We start from the raw sequence: 24,982 nt of genomic DNA, 5'->3' as shown, positions 1-24,982 counted from the left end.
AGTGGTGACCAACCAAGGTCCATAGCAAGGCTAATGTCGAAATCTGAAAAATAGGGAGGGAGGGAGGAAGCGAGCCAAGAGGAAGCTCTCTGGCTCGTGCCTCAGTTTAAATGGGGCCCAGCCACACACACACACCAGCCAGCAGATTGGCCGGCTGGCGAATGACATGGCCAGGAACCTCCGGAGGGGAGGAGGTGGCCACGTGGTCCACCGCAACTGCAAGTGGAGCAGATTTAGCCGTCTAAAAAGGCTTCAGCAAATAAAAGTTCCAGTAGCTCTTAGTAACAGAATCCCTGTTATGCCTCCAAAATTTACACAGCTATAATGGACATGAAGATCTAGCATTGAGGCATACGTAGCACATAGTAGTTATATACACTTCGCTGGCATGGAAATAATGAAAAACAAAGTAAATCCTGATCACTTTCACAATGTGTTTTCTGCTCTATAAATCATTTAATTACAGGTGTACCCCCACTTACATGGGAATTCCATTCTGGGTCACTGCACCTGTCAGCAGGATGTGTGCAAGTCCATTCCAACTTCTTCTACCCCCACCTTACCCCCTTTTGGCACGTGGTTGTGTGCAATGCAAATGTGTGCAAGTGGGGATTTGCCTGTATTTCAGTTTAGTTCACAATTTCACACATGAGCCCTACCATACAAGCAAGATCCTTTTGAGGAGTCAAAGTGTGGACTCTGCCCAGAACCAGTGTCGTTGCTCTGAGGCCTTGAGATTTTCTTTTCTCTTTTGCAATACTAGATTTGAGGAGATAAGCTTAAAATACATAACTTTGGGGGTCACATAGCTTCATATTTATTTCGGTGTAATAGTAAATTGGGGGGCTGATGAGTTGCTTACGGCACCATCTGCACTTTCTATATAAATATCAATCTACACATCTTCAAACAAGGGCAGGAAATGAAAGGCAAATTAAAGTTCACAAGTAGCACATGAATCCTTTACTAATTCTATGGGAGGAAATGCAAACAAACACACCAGTGAGTTCAGAGCATAGAAAGTATAATTTCCCAAGGGTTCTTGGGTTAAATGTATATGTTATTAATCTTGCGTTTTGAGGGGAAAGATCCAAATATAACTTAGAAATTAGAATTATTTGAGATGCAAATCATTTGAATTACAAGACTTATTTCAGCTGTCAAGGATTAATGTGACTTCGTTCTTTAATTGTCTTCACTACATTTAATTCCAGAAGACCCCCTGCCACAGCAGTTTGGCAAATCCTTTTTGCTGTTGATTTTCCAACTGAATCTACTTTGGAAGCTAGATTCGGTTGATGTACCTGCTGCTAAAAGGAATAATAATAATAATGAAGGCAAATTGTTGCAACTTTCTAGTTGATTCCTCAGCATGGTATAATTTGTTCTAGAACTAATATTCCTACTTGCATTTCCCCCTCCTGTTGATCTATATGCTCCTTATTATTGTCTCTCTGGGGCTAAAGAAGAAATCTGAGTGGCAAGATGACAGAAGTTAAGACTTATTTTTCTCTTGTTCAGTACAAAACTCAGGACTAAGATCTCAATCTTCTCCTACCTGTTGTCTTCCCTCAAAACCTGCTTTCCGTCAAAGATGATCAAAAAGTGAAGTTCTCTTCCTTTCGGTAGATTACTTGAAATTCTTGTCAAGGAAACCCTATAGGAGCCTAGGTAATGGAGTGTATTTCAACACAACACAGAAATGGAAAGAGAGAGAATGAAGATAGCTTTGTTTTATAATTATTCCAGAAAGTTATAGGAATACTTGTGTGACTTCCTCCCAAGAATTAGTAAGTAGTAGAGCTCAAACACCTGCAAGTGACTTCTGATTTTATGTTGCTCAATACAGATGCATCCATGTTTTGACATAAGAAGTCAGTTCAGTTTTTCAGAAATGCTGAACATAGATTCTTTTGATTTTCTGACGATTGTAAGGCATTCGGATTCTGTCGAGGGGAAAGGCTGAACTTTCTGAAGTAGTGTTGAAGTTTTCTTATCCAGATTTGGTTGTTCAGCAATTTTTTTATATTCTACAATGGAAAGTGAAATGTGGCATCAGTCAACACAGGCTTGTGGTCTCATTATTATTTTAACCAAGTGCACTTCTGCAGTGAGTATGAGGTGTGAGAGGCTTTGGTACAACAAATTAGGTATGCTATTTCAGCACCCGTTAGCCTCCCAGTTTGTAGAATAAGTAAAATAAGAATTAAAAATAGGAAGTTGTTATATATGTTACCCTGCCATTAAAAAATGTGCATGTAACCTAAACTGAATCGATTGTGAGAACTGCAGGACTGTCATTTCATATAACAAGAAAATGAAAAAAGCCTGAATTATTGGAAGATGTCTAGAAATGTTCTGAGAAAGACTGAAGAATCAATGGCCAAGTAAGAGAGATTTCTTTGCAGATTTAATTTTAATCTACTTTCTCTTCTTTGTTAGTCTCTAAGATGGGGTAGGTAGGTATAGAATGAGGGACATTCATTCATTAATGGGATAGTTTTAACGACTATGTTTTGGAGTTGCACTAAAGAAACTTTTTGGTGCCGAGTTCATATTAAAAACTTGAAGTGAAACAAAACTTATTTTGGTATCTAGAACGCCACATGGTAGCAAGGTCAGGTTTAAACTACACGTGACACTGAGTTGTGATGTTCTTTCCCCTGACATTATGTTGTTGTAAAGAAAAGCACAGCAGTCTCCAAGGCTAAGATCAAGAGTGCAAAGAGCAACAGGGGGGAAGGGGCTTTTCTGTCAGCTCTCTGTTCAAAATCCCTCCACACTACTCTTCCACAAGTGGTTAAAATTGCTTCCTGGACAATTCAGAGCAGAGCAATATTTCCTATTTTTGTTCTCAAATCTGGTTCAACATCAAGCAGATTTTTTTATGTTTGTTCACAAAGATATGTGGAGCAAAAGGGAACTATATGTTTCAAAGCTTTTTCCACCTAACTTATAATCAGTAAAAACCTTCACTCAGAATTGATCCAGTCTACATTAGGGCAGGGCAATACCGGGTTTTCAACATTGTGATTTATCACCAGACGAACATAATGGTTTGGCGATAAACAGCCATGCTGAAACAAGCTGCATTGGCCCCAGCCGGCAGGGTGAGGTGGGGTCTCCTTTAAGCTTCTCCCTTTAGGGGCGCACAAAGGGAAGGGATCCCTTATGTTTTTAAAAAATGATGAGCATGTGGACCCATTCCATGGAGCAAGCTTTTTGCTCTCTCTCTCTTTCTCTCCCCACCCCACCCCCCTCTAATGGCAAAAGCCCTAAGAAACTGTGTCATAGGTTCTTGCCCAATTCCAGTTGCCATCCAGCAACTCTCACAAGTTTCCCCCAGCAGAGGCTGGATGATCCAAGGAAGGCTTTCACTGTGTACTTTAACTTGTCGATGGGTCCCCCAGCAGGGGATGGTGCCACGGACCCCCTGGGCACATTCTGTAGACCCTCAGGGGTCCCTGGACCCCTAGTTGAGAATCACTCTTCTAAGGAAAGAAACTTAATGCTGTCTGGAGGATGAATTTAAAAAATCTAATAGTATCAGTTTACATTTTTAATTTATGAGACTAGGAAACTAAGGAAACAGAAATAACTAACTTTCTAAACCAAGTAACATATTTCATTGATTGTTAATAGCATTATTTCTGTGGTTATGTTAATTACCCTTGTTGAAGCAGGAAGTCCTTTATTCCCCTTGCTTCTTATGTGCCTGTAAAATCCTCTGTCACGGGAAAGTAGGCCACAGTAAGCAGTGATTTCGCCCACTTCAGGGTGCTTAGGGTCAGCTCAGAATTGTCCACAGGTTGCCCAGGTGTGGCAGATATCTGCAGCTGTGTCAAATACTCATCAAAATATTGGAAACACTATATTACAGAAGCACAAATAACTAAGATGTTCATGCCACCACACAGAATATAATTGCTGTAGACAAAATAACAAGAGGTGCAGGCAGGTACGCCATATGTCAGATGAAGAAAATCAATACATAAGAAACAGAGTAAAAGGTCACTAAATAGTGGCACTTTCAGTATGGTTTTGAACTCTTAAGTAGAAATGCTAAGAAAAAGAATAGGTTTCGTGAGAATTCAGATCACCAGATCAATCAGTATATCCTATGATGCAACTGAAAAACAAACTGGGGGGGGGGACCTGTCTGCATTTTCATTCACTGTATATAGATGGAAAGACAAAAATTATTTGTATTTGTGGGACATAGGAATTCATTCACCACCCTCCAAAAAAAATAGTCCGGCCCACCACATGGTCTGAGGGATGGTGGACCGGCTCACGGCTGAAAAAGGTTGCTGACCCCTGCTCTAAATTGTGCAGGCAGACCACACAGCCTGTCCCATCTCCCACACCATACCTCCCCCTACTCTGTAGCACTATGATTGGGCCCCCACATGCTCTCCCAGCTCCTCTCTTCCCAGACACATCTCCCCTCCCACAATAAAAACCAACAACAACACCAAAAACAAGCAGCACACAAATTAAAAACAGTTAAAGCAGCTAAAGCAATTGTTTTGCCCATGCTTCTTTAAAGGTAATCAAAACATACGTCTGTTATCATGCAAACTGTCTGCTTCTTCAAAACATGTGGAATAAAATAAAAGCTCTCATTGCCTTAGACTGTGATTCTAATCACACTAACTTACTCACTTACTTCCATATTTACTTATTTAATCACACTATTTTCATGTAGACACACATATACTATCTATTTATCCATTCATCCATTCAGTCAAAATAAATCCATAGAGCCAGCAGTGCATCTATGAGAGTTTACTTCACAATATAAACTGCTTTTATCAGATTTTATCATGGCATCAGTTATACTCTCTCCTAATTAAATGCAGAAAGCTCCTCTCTAACAAAGATACACTAAACTGTAAAGAAGCACAAATTTCTTTGCTGACAAAGAATGCCAAATATTGCACATAAAAGAAAGCTTGTCTGCTCATTGATGAAATGAGCTCTATAATTCACCCTTAGACTGCACTAATTGTCTCTTACAGAGCAAACTAACATGACAAGAAGAGAAAGTATTCTTTTTAATAAGGTTATTTACTTCTTAATTAAAAAAAACACAAAATAATTAAGAATAGATTTAACTTTCTGTGGCATTGCTTGTTCAATGAAATTGCAGCAACCCCCTAGACTCCCATTATTCTTGCACTGTATACGCCTTTCCTCCCCTCCCATTATTTGACCTGAAATTTGGCACTCATACCTTATTATTTTAAGTTACAAGATATGTACGTCATTGCACACACATGCACACATCTAACCCAGTACCAATTTGATATTCAGAAGGACAATGCATTTGTGTTTAAGCAGGCATTTGAGTGACAGCATCACCTTACATCAGAAAATAAAATGAATCTCTATATAAGCAGCAGCAGCAGGCTAGAGCCTGTGGTTCTGGGCACAGTGACACAACAAGGGCAGAGGTGAAACCTCATTGGCTCAGTACCAAACTAGACATTACGAGTGGGCATGGAGAAAAGCCTATTTGCACTCCTAGCTGATATAGGTATAAGACCAAAAGGCAGTTGGGTTGGGCCATGACTCTTTCCCAACTCTGAAGAAAGGAATATATATAGTGGTTCCTTTACTATTGTCCTTATGTCCTATGGCCCCAAAGTGTCACAAGAATATGTTAAAAGAGTGCAAATCAATGTCAATACCCATTCAAATGTATCTTTTCAAGATGTGCCACAGTGGTGTGGTAGTTGCTTGAGGTGCAACCTTTCAGGGAGTAATCCATATGGGCAAGCTATTCATATGAAGTATCAGTAATGATTTTCATCCTGCCACCATAAATTGTCAAAATGTGGCTGTCCACACAAGTGGCTGGGTCTCCAAACCTGAAAAACCTGAGCTCTAGATTTGCAAATAATAAGGCTTTCTTTCAATATCATATTTTCTGAATGTGCAGAGTCGTACTTTCCAGGTTGGTGCAGTTATAGACAAACCCTGGTCTTGGTTTTAAATTTGTATTTGGTTAAAGGGAGAAACAGATGGTATGGATATAAAAGGGAATTCCCTGAATGCCAGGTTTGCGGCAAGTACTCTTTGGTGAGAAAACCCTAACAGAGTTTTAAAATCACAAAACATGCTGCAAAGTAAAACCTGGAAATATAGTCCATTAGACCTTTAAAATATCCTTTCTAAGTTGCTTCCAAAGTTCTCCACTTTCCTTAGCAGATAAAGAGACAATACGTTTGGTAAGTTAAAAATGGTTTAGTTACAAACTTGTCAAAGGTCATATTCATGTGCTTTTCCATACAGCAGCAAGAAAAGGCAGGCAGTATAACTTAGGTTCCAAAATGGTAAGAGTTTCTGAATTATTTGTGCAGAAACACAAAGATGGCTTGCTTAAACCACACAGTCTAAGCTTGGAGCATCCGGCTTAGAACTCCTTGCTGGTAGGGTTCACATGGTGGAAGAGTGAGAACAAAGAGTTTGGGAGGCCTTCTCCCAAGGTGAGGGTGACATAGCTAAGCCTTGCAGGACAGTTTACGATCTTTATCCATTAATTAGAGTTGAGCATGCTGGTTATAGAAGGCTCATTTATCCCATGCTTTGTGCCTTTTCCACACATAAGGGATTATCCATAGCTTACCTCATACACTGAATGCTGTCTCCATGTGTGTAAAATTGTGCAGGAACCAATTTTCAGACTGGCAAAAAGAGAAAGAATACAGCAACTCTTTGTAAGTTCACTGTGTTTCAAGGACTGCGTAGAAGAACAAAGGTCACTCTAGGTTATTGAACTGAATTTTAGAAGGCTTTTAAAGATATGCTGTACAAATACTATCCCCGAGGATGAGATCTGTTTTCATGAAGTGGGCATAAAATCCTTGACATTTAGAAATGACAGTATGTCAGTATGAGGTTGCTCAGACTAAATCCTGCTAAGAATTATCAGCTTTTTAAAATGTTACAAAGCACTGATATTCAGTTTGGAATGAGTTTTAACCGTTAAGTATTGATATATAAAGGTAAACCACCTCAATCCCTATAACATCTTTAGCTTCAACCCAAATGCTTCTAATATGCATCAACGGTTCTTATATTTAAAAAAGGCATCCATAAAGCCTTCTGAACAAACATTTGAAACTTTATCTTGAAATGGCCATGCTGATGTTAAAAAAAAACACACTAATTAGTTGAGAGTGCTAGGAGAGCATTATCTGCTAGTTTGTATTGCCGGCCCTGCATTTCTATCACGTAGGAAGCCTGCAGTATAGTTTGAATGTCGATCTTCTCAGACTTCCTGGAAAATGAGATGTGTATCCCATGAGCCTAACTAACATTTAAATATTTATCCATTCTGACCCAGGAGCACAATTTGTGGCAACTGGGGGGGGGGGTGCAAGGAGGAGATGCCTGCAACACCAGGATAGGTACACGCATGAGGGCATCAGTAGCATGTCCACAAGGATTAAAAATCTCTGGGCTATTTGGAGGGGTGGGTGTGGGTGGGTGTTTGTGTCTCCTCCTCCTCCTCCTCCTTCTTCTATGCAACTGCCCAGCCCACTCCTAGGTTCCAGTGCAAGATTTCCAGTTGCTCCAAGGCTGAATAGGAATTTTTTGCCTGGTCACACATTGGCCCAGTTGGCCAGCTTTTCCCAGCTACTCGGTACTGTAGGCTTGCAGGGGAGGGTGGTAGCAAGAGTTTGGGGATGAGTAGCATTGTTCAGCAGGCAAGTGTGGCAAAGGATAATGCAACTTTGGAAGGTGAAGGATGTTTCTGGAGGCCAGCTACTCATGGATGTGGGGCCTTTGTGAAATGTTTTTGAGGGTAGCCTACCACATCTGCTCAGAGTTCTGGGGCTCTGGGAGGGGGTGGGCACACAAAGGCACCCTACACAATGAAAGGCGGTGTCTAGCTTTGGGGCTATGTTTTGCCATGCCACTTGGCATGGACAGGGTTGGGCTCACCCAAAGAAGAGGTCTGAGGTTAGCTTCCCACACTTCTCATTTCTCTTGCAGATGTTACTGATATAATGTGGCCCCAGTTCAAGCCAACTTATATGACTCATTTTGTTATTCGTAGATCTGGTAGCAATTAATGTGTCCGGGCGGGATTGATGGTGGAATAGCAGCCATGTTCAAACCAATTTACAGAAAAAGCCAACATTGTAACTCTGGGGATCAGCTGGGCTAATGCCTTAGATGTTTCTGTCATGACAAGAGAGGGGGGATCTGGTTTCAAATCTGCTTCCCCAACAGCAGAGACAGAAGACCAGTGTCAGAGAAGGATATCTGATCTATTTCATGGCCCTAGGACACCCTCGCCGAGGTATAAAATTTTGTAGGATTGTGCAAGCGTGCACAATATACAAATATACACATATACAAATATGCATTAATGCTTTTATTTAGATAGACATAGCACTCTTCACATCTTCTGAATTTCAGTGTCTATCTAAGAGCATTAAAATTGCTGTTGCCTCTGAGACAGCAAGTGTGTTCGACCCCTATCCTGGCTCTAACAAATGCATGCACTTTGGGTATTAGCATCTGTATTAGATTTGAAGTCCAACTTCAACTGCAAAATCCTCAAACAGCATTTATTTTCCCTGTATCTAGTCAACTAGATTCCATAGTTGACTTATGCTGGACAAAGTGTTTGGTTTAGAAATAATACTAAGGTAGTTTGGGAAGGCCAGAGAAAATGAACTGTGATTTCAGCTGTGTGATATCACAATAATAATACATGGTTTAAAAAACAGCAATTGTAGCTTCCTGTTTAGCAATCACTGATATTAGACTTGGTACATGATAACAGAATGTCATGTCTCATATGATCATTTTCAAATTTGAAGGTACTGGGGAATAGGCAAATAAGCAAAAAGTAAACCATGAAAACCTCCCGTCACTGGAACTAAATGTGATGCTACTTTTAAAGGCTGTATTCTAGGGAGTAGCTAATGCAGTAATGAGATTGGAAAGACACTAACTCACAGCTTTTTACATCATGCTATTTTCAGCACCAGGCAAGACTCTGTTCCCAAGCATTTGATTGTTAAATTTCTATTCTGTTCCTGGGTGGTTTTTGCTGGCTTTTGTTCTAATGGTAATTGTATGGATGTGTTTGAGAATGAGCATATGATTGTCTTTTGGTTTTTTTTACTGCATGTAACTTTAATATTTTGCTTCTTTGCATTGTAAGTTGGCTTGAGACCTTGTGTTATAAGGTGATGAAATATTGACAATATATCACATATTGTCTTAAGAGACCATTGTACTATCACTGTTAAGGCCACATGGAGACCAACAGAACAGGAGTTGCAGGAGCAGATGGGCCCAAAAAATACTTTGAGTTGGATCTGTACTAAGTTATTTACATTTCTTTCTCATTGAAATCAGTTGGAGTGAAATCATTTATGATAAAACATTTCCCGCTGATTTCAGTGAGACCAAGCTGTGACTAATTTAATCTTCGGCTGCATGTATACCATACATTGAAAACACATTATTTCCCCCAAAAGTATCCTGGGAAACGTGATTTGTTAAGGGCGCTGAAAATTGTGTTTCTGTGAGGGATAGACTTCAGTTCCTAAGGTTCTTGGGGGGAAGTCATGCATGTTAAATGTGATTTAGATGTATGGTGTGCATGCAGCCTTAGATTCAACTCTTTCTTTTCAGATTATCCTGCTGAAGGCAGAGGCAGAAGATGCCATCTCACTGGTTATTAAGTGGGACTATCATTATCACTGCCCTTGATAAGAGCATCTCCAAGGGTTCCATGTATAGTTGACAAGCACTTTAGTATGTACTAGATCTTTCAGAAAACCACGATTCTGGATAGGGAGATGTTATGGTGGGAACTGCCAGGGAAGGGGATGTTGGGATTGGACAGCTTTTAGCTGGGGACAGGACATTGGGATGAGATTGAAGCAAATTTAGGACAAAGAAGAGCAGTACATATGGTAGCCTGTATGGTGGCATAAACAGAGAGCATGTGAAGCATTGAATAATTGCAGGCTGAGTCATCAGGAAATAGACCAGTCTTAAGACTTCTATTTCTAGTTTGAAAAAGAACTCTGAAAAGTAATAATGATTAGTAATCTGTGCGGCTTTTACCTATGCAAATGATTTAGCTTGAATTAGTTACTGCCAGTTGCTATTTGTATATTAACTTTACAAAAGCAAAAACAGAGAGTCACAGAGCTGTAGGGTTGGAAGAGACCTCAAGAGTCCTTTGGCCCAACCCATGCAATGCAGGAATGTAACATGTATATTAATTAATATCCTTGGTAGCTTTGGGTATAGTCTACTACTTGTAATTTTAAAATATGCATTAAAATGCAGCACAAACGGGTAATAATCCTTCAGATGTCCTAATTTATTATTTCTGTTATGATCATCTCATTGACTTTAGCACTGAAATATATGGCTGACCATAAATCAGCCTCAAACTTTTTTGTCTCCATACTCTGACTTTGGCCAAATTTCAGAGCTGAAAAAATAATAGTCCTTGACACAGCCATCTTCAAACTTCTGTTCTATACTTTATAATCATCTCATGATGATAAATAGTTACTTTTCAGGATTGATTTATTTCACATTCATTCTAGAATTGAACTTTCACAGTCATGTGCCTTCTTGTTGAATAATAGAGCAAGAAGTGAGAGCATCCCTAATGTTTTATTGGATATAACTTTTCCCAAGTCATTTTATGTTATCTTTCAAATAAAAAAATGTTTATTATATGAAGAATTTACATATTAAGAACCCCTTCACTGATTGTTAAGGGCATTAAAAAAAATTTTTTTTGAACTACTCAGTCTTATGTGGAGTATGACAAGGTTACATTCCAATGTTTGACATGTTCATTATTAAAATTTTGTCATTCCCTTCCCTTCTCTGAACCCAGTGAGATGAATTCATTAGAGATGGGTAAATAAAAAAGTGATTTTCTCTCTAAATTAATATAATGACACACTTTCGTGATGAATTTTCTAAATCGTTTCCAGGTTATACTTTCCTCTCCATGGGTTCAATTATCTTTGTCATAAAAAAGAGCTTTTTCATAGACAACCTTTACCCATTTTTCAAAGCCTAATTTAACCATAAAGCTGTTAATATCACATTTTAAAGGAGATGATGGATTGCCTTTTAACCTATTTGAAATTTTTCAGATTAGATACTATAATATTCATAGATATAACCTTACCAATTATGAGAAGGAAAAACTGAAAACACAAATATGGCTTTAACCTTGAAAGCTGACAAGAGTTTGGATGAGACAGAAACTGTCATTTTATGAGTTTCCTTTTTTCCAGTGTTCAGGAAAAACTGTGTGGTTTGTATCAGACACTGTTCATCCACTCGCACAAGGGTCCTTGTTCTAGCAGGAGTTTATTTCCCAGTGTGGTATAACAGAAGAATCCAACTCCACAGGTCTGCTGGTGAAACCATTCAGAAGAATTTGCACTACTGGAAATGTTGCAAAATGAACTTTTTTGCCTATATTCTATGAGTTGTACAGACATATACAAGCTGTCCACTCCACAAGGATACATTTGCACAAGGCAATGCTCCAGTGCAGAGGTGGAAAACCTCAGGCCCAGGGGACAAATGTGGCCCTCAGGAACCCTCTATCTGTCCCCTCAGGAGCCTCCTCAGGACACCACTGGCCCTGGACGAGGGGTAGCAGACATGATGTCTCCAAAAATACATCAAATAACAAACCTGTCATTATAAAAATAATGCTTTTAAGCATGAGGACTAGAAAGCTGACACAGTCCAGAGTCTGGCTAGATCCCACAAACCACATATCACCAACCTATGAATTACACTAGCTCTGCACTTCTGTTAAAATGTTACGCAGCCAGATACAAAGGTTTTATTTTCCAGTATAGGCAGTTCTTTCTCAGTCATGTTTGTGATTCAGACTTAGTGATTGCAGGTTTGCTGTGTCTCAGTAGTTTAGCATTTGGAAAGTGAGGGAATGTGTTAGAGAAAATTATACAAGCTCGGCAGAGTGACATCATTCAGCAGATTTCACTATAATTGACCAACAAAAGTCACCAAATCCCATTGTCTCTGTTTCAAGTGTTGTCACCTCAGACAGAGACTGTATCGGGGGATAAACATACAGCAGCATTTCCTAGCAGAATGATTTAACATACCAGTCAATAATATGTGACAGTGATAGCCAGACACAAAATATCTGTAGAGAAAATAGGCTGTTTATTAATATTTGTAGCTCTGCTTAGCTCTAGTGGAGTCATTCTGACTCTACGCCACAGCCATTCCTTTGTCTTATTTGACTGTTCTCAGCCTAAGGATATGCTGCTGGCCTGGCAGACCCTGTAATCTGTTATCTTCTCTTTGTTCAAGATTCAACAGTCAACATTTTTATTTATTTAGCTAGCCCGCTAGCTATGTACCCAGCAGTTTACTAAGTGCCACCCATGTACAAGTCACATTACAAAGAAATAGAGAACAGGTCCCCCACCCAAGGGACTTCGACTGCAAAAATAGACACGGGAAAGAATAAGGGAATGGGTAGGGGAATGGAGTAACCAGGAAACAAATATGTAAGTGGGTTTGCTACATGTTGTACTAAGGTTTATTGAGACCGAGGCACTGGAATTAGCAGGCTATTCCATTGGCTTCATTGAAAAGATGGGTTTAGAGGAGGGATTTCAAGGCATGTTGGTAGTCTTGGGGAAGCATTCTGAGTAGCATTTCTAGGCATAGGGAATCAGCAAGGGAGGAAGGATAACTCCTTCTGAAAGATCAGAAGGCCCAAACATGGGCTGGATCTAGACACATCAAAAAAGTGATTCAGTTAAATGCATTGTGAAATTCATACAGAGAAATCCCAGCGGTAAAAGACAGGGCTCCATAGCATTATCTGGTGGCACAGTGTTATAACGCATATAAAGTGCTTTATCTTTACAAATGTAGATGGAGTCCATGGTAGAATGTGGAAAGGGTGGATGAGAGAAGGTCACAGGTAGGGGAAAGGGGGAACTTGCAAGAACAAACCTTGGCTACACTTCAGGGTTAATGTAGAGAAAGCTTAAGCACATATTCTGTTTTGGATGACATACTAAGTCAAACCTTGGCTTAACTCTGTGTGGCACAGCCGTAAAAAGGACCCGGAAGGAGCAAAGTGACTGTGAGCTCCTCTCTGGGAGCCCACACATTTGCTCATTCTTGCAAAGGCATGGGTTATCTTACTTTAATATGCACACTCCACATTTCCAACAATAACGTTGAGCTCAAAGCGGCTCACAGTAATAACAATAGCATTTAAACTGTCATGTGAACCAGGTCAGTTCAACAATCAGTTCCACTCTCTTGGTCAGTAAATAAGGGCTTTTTGAAGTGCTAGTAATTTCCTCAGATAAGCTGCAACTCTCATCCTGGCTTCCTTATTCGACCTTTATTAATCACTCCGTAGTGGGCAGCGTGGTGGTGCGGCAGTGCTCACCTCACATCCTGACACTGTAGCTTACTGGGAAGGAAAGAGAGAAAGGTGGCATTGTGGGGAGCTCAGTGTGGTATGAAAGCACTGCAGGAACACTGTAGCAACCTTTCCAATGCCCCGCCCCTTCCTTCTGAGTAAGCAGCAGCAATTCAGCTGTTGGGAGCTTTGGTGAGCATCACTGCACTACCATGCCACTCATTACTGTGGTTATTAAGTTGAATAATGACATATCAGTCTATAAAAGGAGTTGTGACTCCTCTGTTGCTTTTGCTAAACAGCTGGGGTTGGAAAGGTGTGAAACATGTGATAGGAAGGAAGCAAAGAAAGGGGGGAAAGGAAAATTAAAAAAAATCACCACTTCATACAAGCACCAAGAGGAGTTGATTTGATGTCAGAAAATGCAACTGTTTAAAGCAAAAAATAAATAAATGAGGTAATATACATCATTAGATATATTTATCAATTTCTCCCAGCTCTAGATTTTATCATAAAACCATTTACCCACAAATAGTCCAGTTCTGTAGCTGATAGGGCTAGTATTTCAAGTAAAGAGCATATGGTTTATGCATACCCTTCTTAGGCCATATGTAATAGACTGCACATAAGAACCATAGATTTAGGAGCTAACAGGAGCCATAAGGTGATCAAGTTGAATGAATGAATGAATAAGAATCTTTATTTGCGTCAGCCATCGGCCATAGCAATAAAACAACAATACAACACACAAAGAATAAAACTAAAAAGTCAATTATATAAAATACATTTTAGGGGACGAGAAAATAATAGTAGCAAAACATAACGATAATAATAGTAAAATCCTAGGAGAGGAATCTGGGCGACGACGCTAATGTCACTCAGGTAGCAGCTCTCAATCTCATTGCTCTCTCGACAAATTTGGCAACCTTCTCTGTTGTCGAGCCGTTCTGGTCGGCCAGGAGTGAGAACAGCTTGGCTTCGCAAGAGTGGCCCGGGATGGCAGACAGGAGCGGCGCGATGGTCTCGTCCCTGAGATCTTTATATAGGGAGCAAGACAAGAGGACGTGTGACACAGTCTCCACGCAGCCAGCTCCACAGGGGCAGAGCCGGTTCTCGAATGAAGTTCCTTGATATCTACCCTCAAGAACAGCCGAGGGTAACATATTTAGTCTGGCCAGTGTGAAGGCCCGTCTGAGTTTTGGAATGGTTAAGGTAGACAAATAAGGTGCCCGAAAATCAAAGTGGGAGGGGGGCAGATAAGCGTACCAAGCACTAAATTTCTTAATATAGGCCAGATTATTTTGCCGCTCAATATCCTTCATGCGCTGATCAATAATAGTTTTTGCCTTGGGGAGACCCATTTTCAGGAGATGCTGTGCTTGGAGGCCACATATAAGTAGTTTTTGATGCACTACTTTGGACCACTGACTTCTATGTGCATCTTGTGCTACTAGAGGTAGTAGTCCGGATGGGTTTAAATTTAAGCGAAGCCAATAGTTAAATGTTCTTAACCAGGTTCGGGTTTCGACGGAGAGGAGGCCAGTCTCCAGCCGTAAGGCCGCATTTGGTGTGCATGGTGGAACGGCTAGAATCTGTCTTAAGAATTTAGACTGGACCGTTTCAAGTGTGCGGCAATGATTTCCTGTCCAGATTTGGGCCCCGTAGAGTAATTGCGCCAAGGGTTTTGCTTGAAAGACCTCCAGAGCTGCTGGGATATGTCTGCCCCCTTTCGTAAAGTAAAAGCGAGACAGTATTTTGGCGCTTTGAGATGCTTTTTCCCTAGCATATTTATGATGGGCCTCCCAGGCCCCTGTTGACTGGAAAACCACTCCTAGGTATTTGAAAATTTTGACCTGTTCTATTGGCTGATTGTCCATCTCCCATCTATGATGTCTGTGTCTCCTAGCGAAGACCATGACTTTGGTTTTTTTGTGATTAACCACCAATTGATCTCTCCTGCAGTAGGCTGAGAATTCTCTTAGTAGCCTTTTGAGGCCTACTTTAGTTCGTGATAAGAGAACCGCGTCGTCCGCATAGAGGAGTACTGAAATTGGTTTTTCGGCCAGTTTGGGGGCATGAAACTCTGGGGATGTTAGGTATTTGACCATGTCATTTATATATAAGTTGAATAAGGCCGGGGCTAAAATACAACCCTGCTTGACTCCTTTGGTGGTTGGTACAGGGCCAATTAGTTGCCCATTTACTGAGGTTCTTACATATAACTTGGAGTCTTTATATAGGCTTTTTATCAAGAATAGTAATCTTTTATCAATGTTGGTAACATTGAGTTTAGCCCAAAGTTTGACTCGTGAGATCGAGTCAAAGGCCGCCTTCAGGTCAATAAATGCTGCATATAGAGTCCCACGTGTTTTTTTGGCGTATTTATCAATGAGATGTGCTAAAACGAAACAATGGTCTATTGTTGTTCTGCCCTGTCTGAAGCCGGCTTGCTCCTCTGCCAGAACTGCCTCCGTTTCCATCCAGTCAATTAGTTTGATGTGGAGGTGTTTGGCATACAATTTGCTGGGGATAGTAAGGAGGCTAATGGGTCTATAGCTCGCTGGATCTGCCATAGGACCCTTTTTATAGATTGGGATGATTACTGCCTCTGTCCAGCAGCCAGGGATTATGCCTCTTGCATCGATGTATGTGAATATTGACGCCATTAAAGGAGCCCACCAACTGATGTTGTTCTTCATGAGCTCTGCTGGAATGTGGTCTATGCCCGGGGCTTTGTTGTTTTTCAGTTGGGCAATTAGGTTCCCCACCTCCTCTATGGAGACAGGAGGCCAATATGGTAAGTTCTCAGAGTAGGCACTTGGATCATTATTCTGAGCTTTGTCGTCGAGGAAGAGGGTTTGGAAATATTTCATCCACCCCTGGGGTTCTACAGTACATGTGGGACCAATCTGCTCTTGGCCCAGAAGCCCCCTAATGGTACGCCAGAAGGAGGTTGAATCTTTCTCATTTGAGGCCTTCACTAAGTTACACCAGGCCAATCTCTCAGCTTTTTGTTTTTTTGCCTTTAATAGCTGTTTATAGTTTCGTCTTAAATCGATGTAAGCCATAAATAGCAAGGGTGCTCCGGTGTTTCTGTAGTTCCGGTAGGTTGATCTCAGACGTTTCCTTGCTTGTCTACACTCCAAATCAAACCATCTCTCTTGATCCTTTGCCCGCTTTGTAACAGAATTAAGTATCTCAGTTGTTAGAAAGGTCTTTAGTCTTGCTAATAACTCGTTGAACGAGTCCATGGCCTTTTCCCCGGTATTAGCTGATACAATGGCTGTGTAGATGGTCTTCACGTCTTCCGAATGGAGGAGATGAGTTAGCTCTGTATTGAGCATAGGGGTCCATTTAATTCTTCTGGGGGCCAGTGATCCCAGATTAACAATGGGGGTGTAGTAAAGGTTAGCCGTGGGTTTGTTAAACAATGGGCCATTGAGCGCTAGAATTAGTGGGAGATGGTCACTTTCGGTGTTATGTCCCACTTGAAACTTTGACACAGAGTTATAGGCGAATCTTGATATCAGAATATAGTCTATCACACTTCCTCCCATCTTTGAAAAATGGGTATACTCCCCTGGGCGATCCTCTTCCTTACTACCGTTTATTATCATCAGCTCCCTTCTTTTTGTGACCTGGGCTAGACATAGGCCTGAGAAGTTGCATTTATTGTCTTTAGAAAGTCGTGAAACGCCTGCTTCGGTTGGACTTTCCAGGTCCTGAATCTGATTATATTGGCTATAAAGATTGTTGTCATCAATTCCCATACGGGCGTTGAAATCCCCCCCAATTATAATCGGTGTAGAAGGATGGGAAGATTCTATGGACTCTAGAAATGCCTCTAACTCTGCCCAGTTAGCTTTCACTATAGATTTTTTTTGGCAGGGGGGCAGATAGACATTGACCACTACCAGTGCATCTCTCTTAAATTTGGTGATCAAGTTTTTTGTCCCAAGGACAGGCTAGGATCCTCATCACATAAGACCTCCACAGATTAACTCTCATGATCCAGTAGTTTTGCTACTGTTCTCCAGAAGGTGTGCTTGAGATGCTTGTTTTTCTTTGTAATGCTTCTCTGGGCTTTTGTTGCTATAATTCATTTGGCCTCACCACCTGTCACTTTTCTCTCCTCTAATCTGTCTAAAATGTCACTGCTAGAGTTCTGCTCCTTTCTCTCTGCTACCATTATGTCGCTATCCTTTGGAATCCCTTTATTGACAACCTGTCTTATTCATATCATTTTAAAGCTGTTTACTTCGGACCACTGAGATAAATAATATTGAACCATATATAGCTCTTCTCCTTTCTTTCTGTGATTTCTTTAGTTCACCCTATCCTCATTTCTCTTTGCTCTCACTTCCACTCTTTGATTTTGCACACGTTTATCGTTGCCTTAATAGTTTTTAATTTGTCTACTTCATCCATGCATTTCCCAAGTTCACCCTGTTTTATCTTTTAGAAATCTCATAAGGGTAGTCCACCTTTTCCTTAAATGCTTAAAGGAAGGGAATGAAGTGACACCTAAGTCTGCAGAACGGACAAAAATATTGAGAGATCTCATTAGAAGGAGCTGGTTGCCACAAGAAGCTTCAGATCCTTAAGTCACTGAAATTCCACTGAGAATTAATTAATATAGTTCTATTATATACTGTATTTTTCGTCCTATAGGGCGCACCGGCTCATAGGACGCACCTTGGGTTTTTTTGGGGGGGTAATGAATAAAAAAAATTCATTCCCCCCCCAACCGCAGATGCCGCCCCAAGCCTTGCGCACACCTGCCCGAAGCACGAGGCGCCCTTCGGAGGGCTCCCCGTGCTTCGGGCTGCAGGCTGCTGCCCGCAAGCCTTGTGAGCCCGCGGGAACTCCGCGGATAGCTTCCTGAAGCCTGGAGAGCGAGAGGGGTCGGTGCGCACCGATGCCTCTCGCTCTCCAGGCTTCATCGAAGGCCTGCATTTGCCCCATAGGACGCACACACATTTCCCCTTCATTTTTGGAGGGGAAAAAGTGCGTCCTATGGGGCGAAAAATACGGTAAGTGCAGATGTATGAGTTGCATGACAGTTAGTGCAGATGTATAAATTACATGACCAAAGCCCAGGACAGAACCCTATTGTCACTTTTTCCCAGGATGATGAGGGACCATTAGTGAGCACTCTTCAGTCAGTCATATTGCTACAAATCCACCTAATAGTTACCTCACCTAGCCCACATTTCAACAACTTCTTCACAAGAATATCATGGGGGACTTTGTCAAAAGCCTTACTGAACTCATGATACATTTGTTGCTGTTGGCATCCGTCTCGAGAGACAACAGAGTGCTGTATTCAGAGCCGGCCTGGCCCTGAGGCAGGATGAAGCTGCTGCAACCCACAGGCGATGGCACCCCCATTCCACTGCCCAGTTTTCCCCCTGCTCTCCCCAGCCTCTAGGGGCAGAGAGGGACAGGTTCTGTAGAACACCTCCCCTCCTGTTGAGACAGCGAAAGGGGAGAGATTCTGCCACCCAGCTTTGCCGCTGTGTGGTAGTGAGAAGATCCAGAAAAGATCATGGGAGTAGGGGGTGTTTCACTACAAGTGCAAAAACACATTGGCTGTATTGCTTTTTTGCACCAGCTTTTTTTATGTTTATGCAAGCCTACCCAGGCATTTTTTGGACAGGCAATTTTGTCACTTGGTTGAGACCTCTGTGCTCATTGACCTTCTTATGCGTCTCTGGACCTTTGCAAGTACCTGCAATTGCTTTCTGCTAGTGTTGACCATGTTGGCTGGTAGGTAGAAACTTGGGCCCTGTTCTCCTACTTTGTGTTGATCATCAGATTTAGGCCCCAAGCAACCACTCTACCTATCTGAACACAGATAAAAAATATCACCAGTTTCATCGTATAATTAAAAAGTACTTTGCCTTTTTCTTTTCTGTCAGTATGCTACGGAAGCCTTGTTAGGGAAGGAAGAAGCAGCAAGCAGCATTGATGGTAATAGCTCAAGATAGGTTGTCTGCATTTCAGTTCATGTTCAGGTGAACTGGCTTATGCTAAGCAATCACCTGTTATTTGCATTAAACAGTTATTTTCTCATGCTTGCTCAAGTACTGCAAAACACTGCCTAACATCACCACAGATGGCGATTGGACAGGCATATTTTTAAAAGAAAAGAAATACACAACACTTCTTCCAAGTAAAACATTTTTTCTATCAATCTTAAAATATTTATATACCACTAAATCATAAAAAATATATTAAAGTGATTTATAACATTAAAAAGATAAAAACCATACAATAAAAGTATAAAAAAGTTTAAAACAATTTTTACAAAAAACATTGTGGAAGGATGAACTCTTAATTTCTTGCACAGGCTTAGAGGAATAAAGAAGTTTTCAGCATTTAAAAGTTGGCACAGAAGGTCCCACTGAATTTTTATTGTTAGAGGGTTCAATGAAAGTGGGCCAAAGACGTGAAAGGCTCAGTTTTTTGTTGTCGTCAAATGATCCTCACCAACTCGGGGAACATCCATTTCTCTTTTCATATTTGAATCTAATCATGACTTCCTGTTCTTTTTTAACTTCTAATACAAACTTTAAAATAGGCTTTATGGTACAGAGAAAGAGCCAGACTTCTAAGGGTCAGGTCTTCAACTAGAGACCTAACACTAAATTGCTATAATCCGTGGTCATTAAAAGAAGCCACATAACTGTACCACATAACACAACACTGACATATTTCATTTGTTTGACAATCTGAAATTGACTATCCAGTCTTAGAAATGCCCATAAAAGCTATAACACTAATCCAAAATCCTTATGGTTCTCCAGTCCTGGGACTGTGGAAGACATACGTGAAAGAATCAAACCTGCTGCTCACCAAAGGCTTGTGGCTACTCTTAATTCATTCCATAATCATTATATATTCATTTAATCAGGAAAGTGATAGTAAGCCATTGTTAACATTGTGAAATGTAGTAGATACAACTGCATATTATATCATAAGAAGAGACAATTATAGAAAGAGTAGAAGATGAAGTACCTGCTCACAAAGCTGCAATTTTAACTGGTAATTAAACTCAAGTGTTTCATTTTCCCAGTCAGCTCATCAGTGACACTAGAAAATAAATGATCTGAAAGTGAAATCCTTGAGGGAAAACAATAGTAATTAATTACATTTCTCAAGGGAGAAAGTGCTCCTAAATCTTGTTTCTGGGCAACCTCTTGAGCAACAAATATTGTAGTGTACAGATGTGGGTGGACGGAAGTAGAGAGAAAAGCTGTGGGGGAAAAGATAATTTAATCCGCATATTCATGAATCCTTCAGCATAGTTTAGGCTTTAAATCTGCCACAGTTTCTTGTTTTGTAACAAGCTGCAAATTCAATATATAGATTACTTGATACAAAATACCTCCAAAAATAATTTAACATGACTGGCGGCTCTCATAAAGACATGGAGATCAGGGTCCATTGAGATTTGTGGTAGTGTTTTCTTAATACTCATGTTGAGGTTAATTTAGAGGTTAATAAATGAGAAAGGGCCTGAAGAAATAATGGGGCACCACTACAATGCATGATTTGTCCCCAGAGAACATTCAATTATTCTTTTCCCAGAATAGTTTTAAATTAGCTTAGTGATAGGATTTCCTCTAGTGTTTTATTACAATGAATAGATCACAATTTTATTTTATTTTTTCTATAGGCTCCATATCAATTTTCTTCTTTGTTACATCATCCAATTAGTTCTGTTGCAATTTTCTTAATTAAAAAAACTTGCTTAGAACTGGTGCTTTTAGGCTGATTTTGTAGTCTATGCGAATGAATAAATGAAAGAAAATATAATAATGGTGGTGATGGAATGAGTGTGAAATATTATGTTTCCCAAACCGAAGGCGATGGAGTAAGAGTGGATGGCCCAGGCTTCTTGTGTCACCATTTCTGTCACCATGCAAAGTCAACCTCTACATTGGTGCTACATAGCAAAATTCATTTCTAAGTCAGTTACCCGCTTAGTAAGTACGGTATTTTTGTTCCTGTTGCTGTTATGGTACATTTCACTCTTGGCATCAGTATTGGTCAATAATGTCTTAAGACATAGGTTAGATGTACAAAGGTACTACTTCTGAAGCCATGGGAAATGGAAATTGCTCCATGTGGCAAGACATTCATCAAATATAGCCACTCATCATGTAGATCTCTTTATGCCACTGTGGTTTGTGGTGGAATGGTAAAAATCATATGATGTGAAGTGAGCTATATGTGAATAGATTCCCTGTGGGCTCTGTGTGTACTTGCAGCCCCTCCTAAAGAAAGCCCCAGGTGGGAGACACTCTGCAGGGGTATAAGGGGGACATTGGTCAATCACAGTCCTGCTTACAATATGCTGTGAGAAGCGTTGTGAATATTGCTATGATCAGGGCAATATGCTTGGTAATATGCTGCCCTGTGTGAGGCCACTTGACGCCCTCCCCCCCAGCCCTCATGGCTCAAGCTTAAGCTCGGCTTTGAGAAGGAGGCAAGGCTCTGGCAGATTGGTGTTTCAGAGCACTGAAAGATTGGTGTTCGCTAATACAAGTCTTTTCTCAGATGGGATACACACCTCTATTCTCATACCAAGGTTATCTGGCCAAGTGCTGCCTCTCATTGGACATTGCTGAAGACTGGTCTGGGGCCTCACTGGCATCTGAAATGTCCACTGTGTTGCGCCTTAGTGTTCATGCACAGACATTTAGGCACCTTAGAGAAAATGCACCCACCTCTTCACTCTTCTGAAGCATTTAACATTAAGAGAGCTTGGGAATAGAGTTGAGCCCTAAAGGCAACTCTAGAAACTGACACTAATAAATTTCACCCCAAGGCAAAAAAAGGGACAACCAGGGACATAATCCTGTCCATAGTTAATTGGGACGGTTGAAGTAAGGTAGCTGGGTCTATGCTATATTTCACATACCTGGTATTTGTTTTGGGGATGTACAAATGCAGCAGCAGTGCTACAGTGGTCACTTGCTGGTCAAATGCATCATAATAATAATAATAATTTATTTGTACCCCACCCATCTGGCTGGGCTTCCCCAGCCATTCTGGGCGGCTTCCACAAAGATCAGAAATACACTAAGATGTCACACATTAAAAACTTCCCTGAACAGGGCTGCCTTTTGATGTCTTCTGAATGTCAGGTAGTTGTTTATCTCTTTGACATCTGATGGGAGGGCGTTCCACAGGGCGGGCGCCACTACCGAGAAGGCCCTCTGCCTGGTTCCCTGTAGCTTCACTTCTGGCAGTGAGGCAACCGCCAGAAGGCCCTCAACACTGGACCTCAGCTTCCGGGCAGAACGATGGGAGTGGAGACGCTCCTTCAGGTATACTGAAGTTCCTTGAAGTTCCTTGAATTTTGAAGTTCCTAAGTGTTATCCACAGAGAACTTTTGGTTTTTCTCAACAAGCAGATCGTGACATTTTCCATCATGTACAGTTAAAACTTTGTGAAAATCAGACTGCCAGAGAATTGCTTCACTTCTCATCTTCCATCACAGATTCATTTGTAGCAGCAGGCAAAGAGTTCTGGGGTGTTTTTTTCCCAGCACAGAAGAAAATGAAAGATAAAAAGTAACATGACAGGCAACTATCTCAGATTTTTAAGTTTTGATTGTCATTCATATGTAAGAAGGTAATAATTGCATAGCAATCAGACTATTTTAAGTGTTCCTACCCTTTGTTCTGATGTCACAAAAGGTATAATACACGTTTTAAGTAACAATGCTGAACTGTGACTTTTTAGAAGCTTTTGTTATTTTTCATGGAACTGACGGTTTTCAAATTATCTTATTTATCAAAGGAAGCTAGGTCTGTAAAATTTTCAGTGACAAAAGTATCATTTAATACATTTGAAAGCTTCACTTTTTATTGTTTTAAGCAAGAAGTGGATTATGATGCAAATCCTTCTTTCTGTGTGGGGGGGGGGGATAACTTGGATAGTACAATGAACACATGGGGGTCTTAATCAGGATTGTGAACAGGTTTTGCACCCAGTATCACACAATGCTTTATCTTTCTCCTGAAGAATGAATTTCAGCTATTCACTTATACTAACTTGTATTTGGACTCATAAGATTCAGATATCAAATACTGGGCAAGCAAAATGTTGCTAATAATTTCTGTGGAGATTTGTAACAAAAGAGACAAAATGTATTCTGCATAATAATTTTTAAGAAGATGCACAGCCAACCTAATGCACTTAATTTATGTTTTGCCTTTATAGTTCTTTCCACCCTGAAGTTTTCCACTGATACACTGGATAAATTGCAGAAAACCTGGTGCCCTTTAGATGTTGCTGAACTATAACTTCCATTGTCCCTGAACAATGGCTCTTACGGCTGGTGTGATGGGAACTTAGTGCCACCAGTTTGGGGAAAGTTAAATTGATAGTTCTTGTGCCTTGACTAGCATCAGCAAAGCAAAGTTGTTTTGGTCCTTTCCCATCTTCCTTTGAAGGGAAATGATGCAACAGCAGGAAACTGCCTATGTGGCAGTGCCACAACTAACCATTCAACCCAGGGTTTATTTTTTAGACAGAATAAGCCTTGCAGTGATGCCTACTGAAAACATTATTAGCATAGAAGATCCTGGACTGAATAGGCTCATTTCACTAATGGGTTTCATGCTTCTGTGACGGCATGCAGGAAGTATGCAGTACAACAAAACATGTGGAGATAAAATTTCCTCTCTAAACTCCAATCCCTTGTAAATGGTCATAGTTTCCATGGCATTCATTTTCAACTTGAACTTGAACTAATTCTTCTTGAGTAATTCACTATACATGCAGAGTCTTGCTGTCTCAAATAGCTTGACATTTCTAATGCTTGCTGATCTTGGTTGCTGAGAAGGTGTTCAGCTTTAGCTTGTATTTGAAGGACTCTCCATCTCCGTCCCCCCATAAAAAAGCCTTCAACTGTATTTAGATATACTGAAGATAGAAAAAGTATCTCATTGCCACCAAGGAAGGGTCTTGCATACAGAAGGTTCCAAGTTCAATCCTTAGCATCTCAATACAGGACTGGGGGAGACTCCTGCCTGAAACTTGCCTGGGAGAGAATCACTGCCTGTTAGTATAGACAATTCTAAGCAAGATGAACCAATGGTCTGGTTCGGTTTAAGGCAGCTCCCATGTTCCTATTCCCATTGCCTGGCATCCTGTGCAGTGTTCCACTCCTATGAAGTTCGTGTATTATAGTCTCTCTTTCTACTGTATAAGCAGGCAAACACTCTGACCTACATAGAGGTTTGATTCAGATTGAAAACAAAGAATGGATTGCAGTGTGCAGCTTTGTGAATATTTGTAACAAAAGAATTTCCAGTCCACTGGCCAAGCCTATTTGTTTGTTTGTTTCATCAATTCATATCCCAGCCTTCAATGTAAAAATATTCCAAGGGCAGCTTATAGAATTAATCTTAACAAAACAGAAATAATACAGCAACAAGATGAAACTTCAGCAATTAAATAGTATTTTACCACAAGTAAAAACTCTGGAAAAATGGGAAAGCCTATATCTGGGGCTGAACAGGTTGT

The 24,982-nt window shown here is 40.6% G+C and overlaps 1 protein-coding gene across 5 annotated transcripts in view; it reads left to right on the top strand.

Annotated features, from left to right (window-relative positions):
* Positions 1–24,982, top strand: part of IL1RAPL1 (interleukin 1 receptor accessory protein like 1) — a 653,479-nt gene that overhangs the window by 561,705 nt on the left and 66,792 nt on the right. The gene's annotated exons all lie outside the window — the stretch shown is intronic.

This window comes from Podarcis vaucheri (assembly GCF_965113315.1).
Source record: "Podarcis vaucheri genome assembly, chromosome: 4".
Classification (NCBI taxonomy): domain Eukaryota; kingdom Metazoa; phylum Chordata; class Lepidosauria; order Squamata; family Lacertidae; genus Podarcis; species Podarcis vaucheri.
The sequence above is the reverse complement of the archived record's forward strand: the minus strand, read 5'-3'. Positions and strand labels throughout refer to the sequence as shown.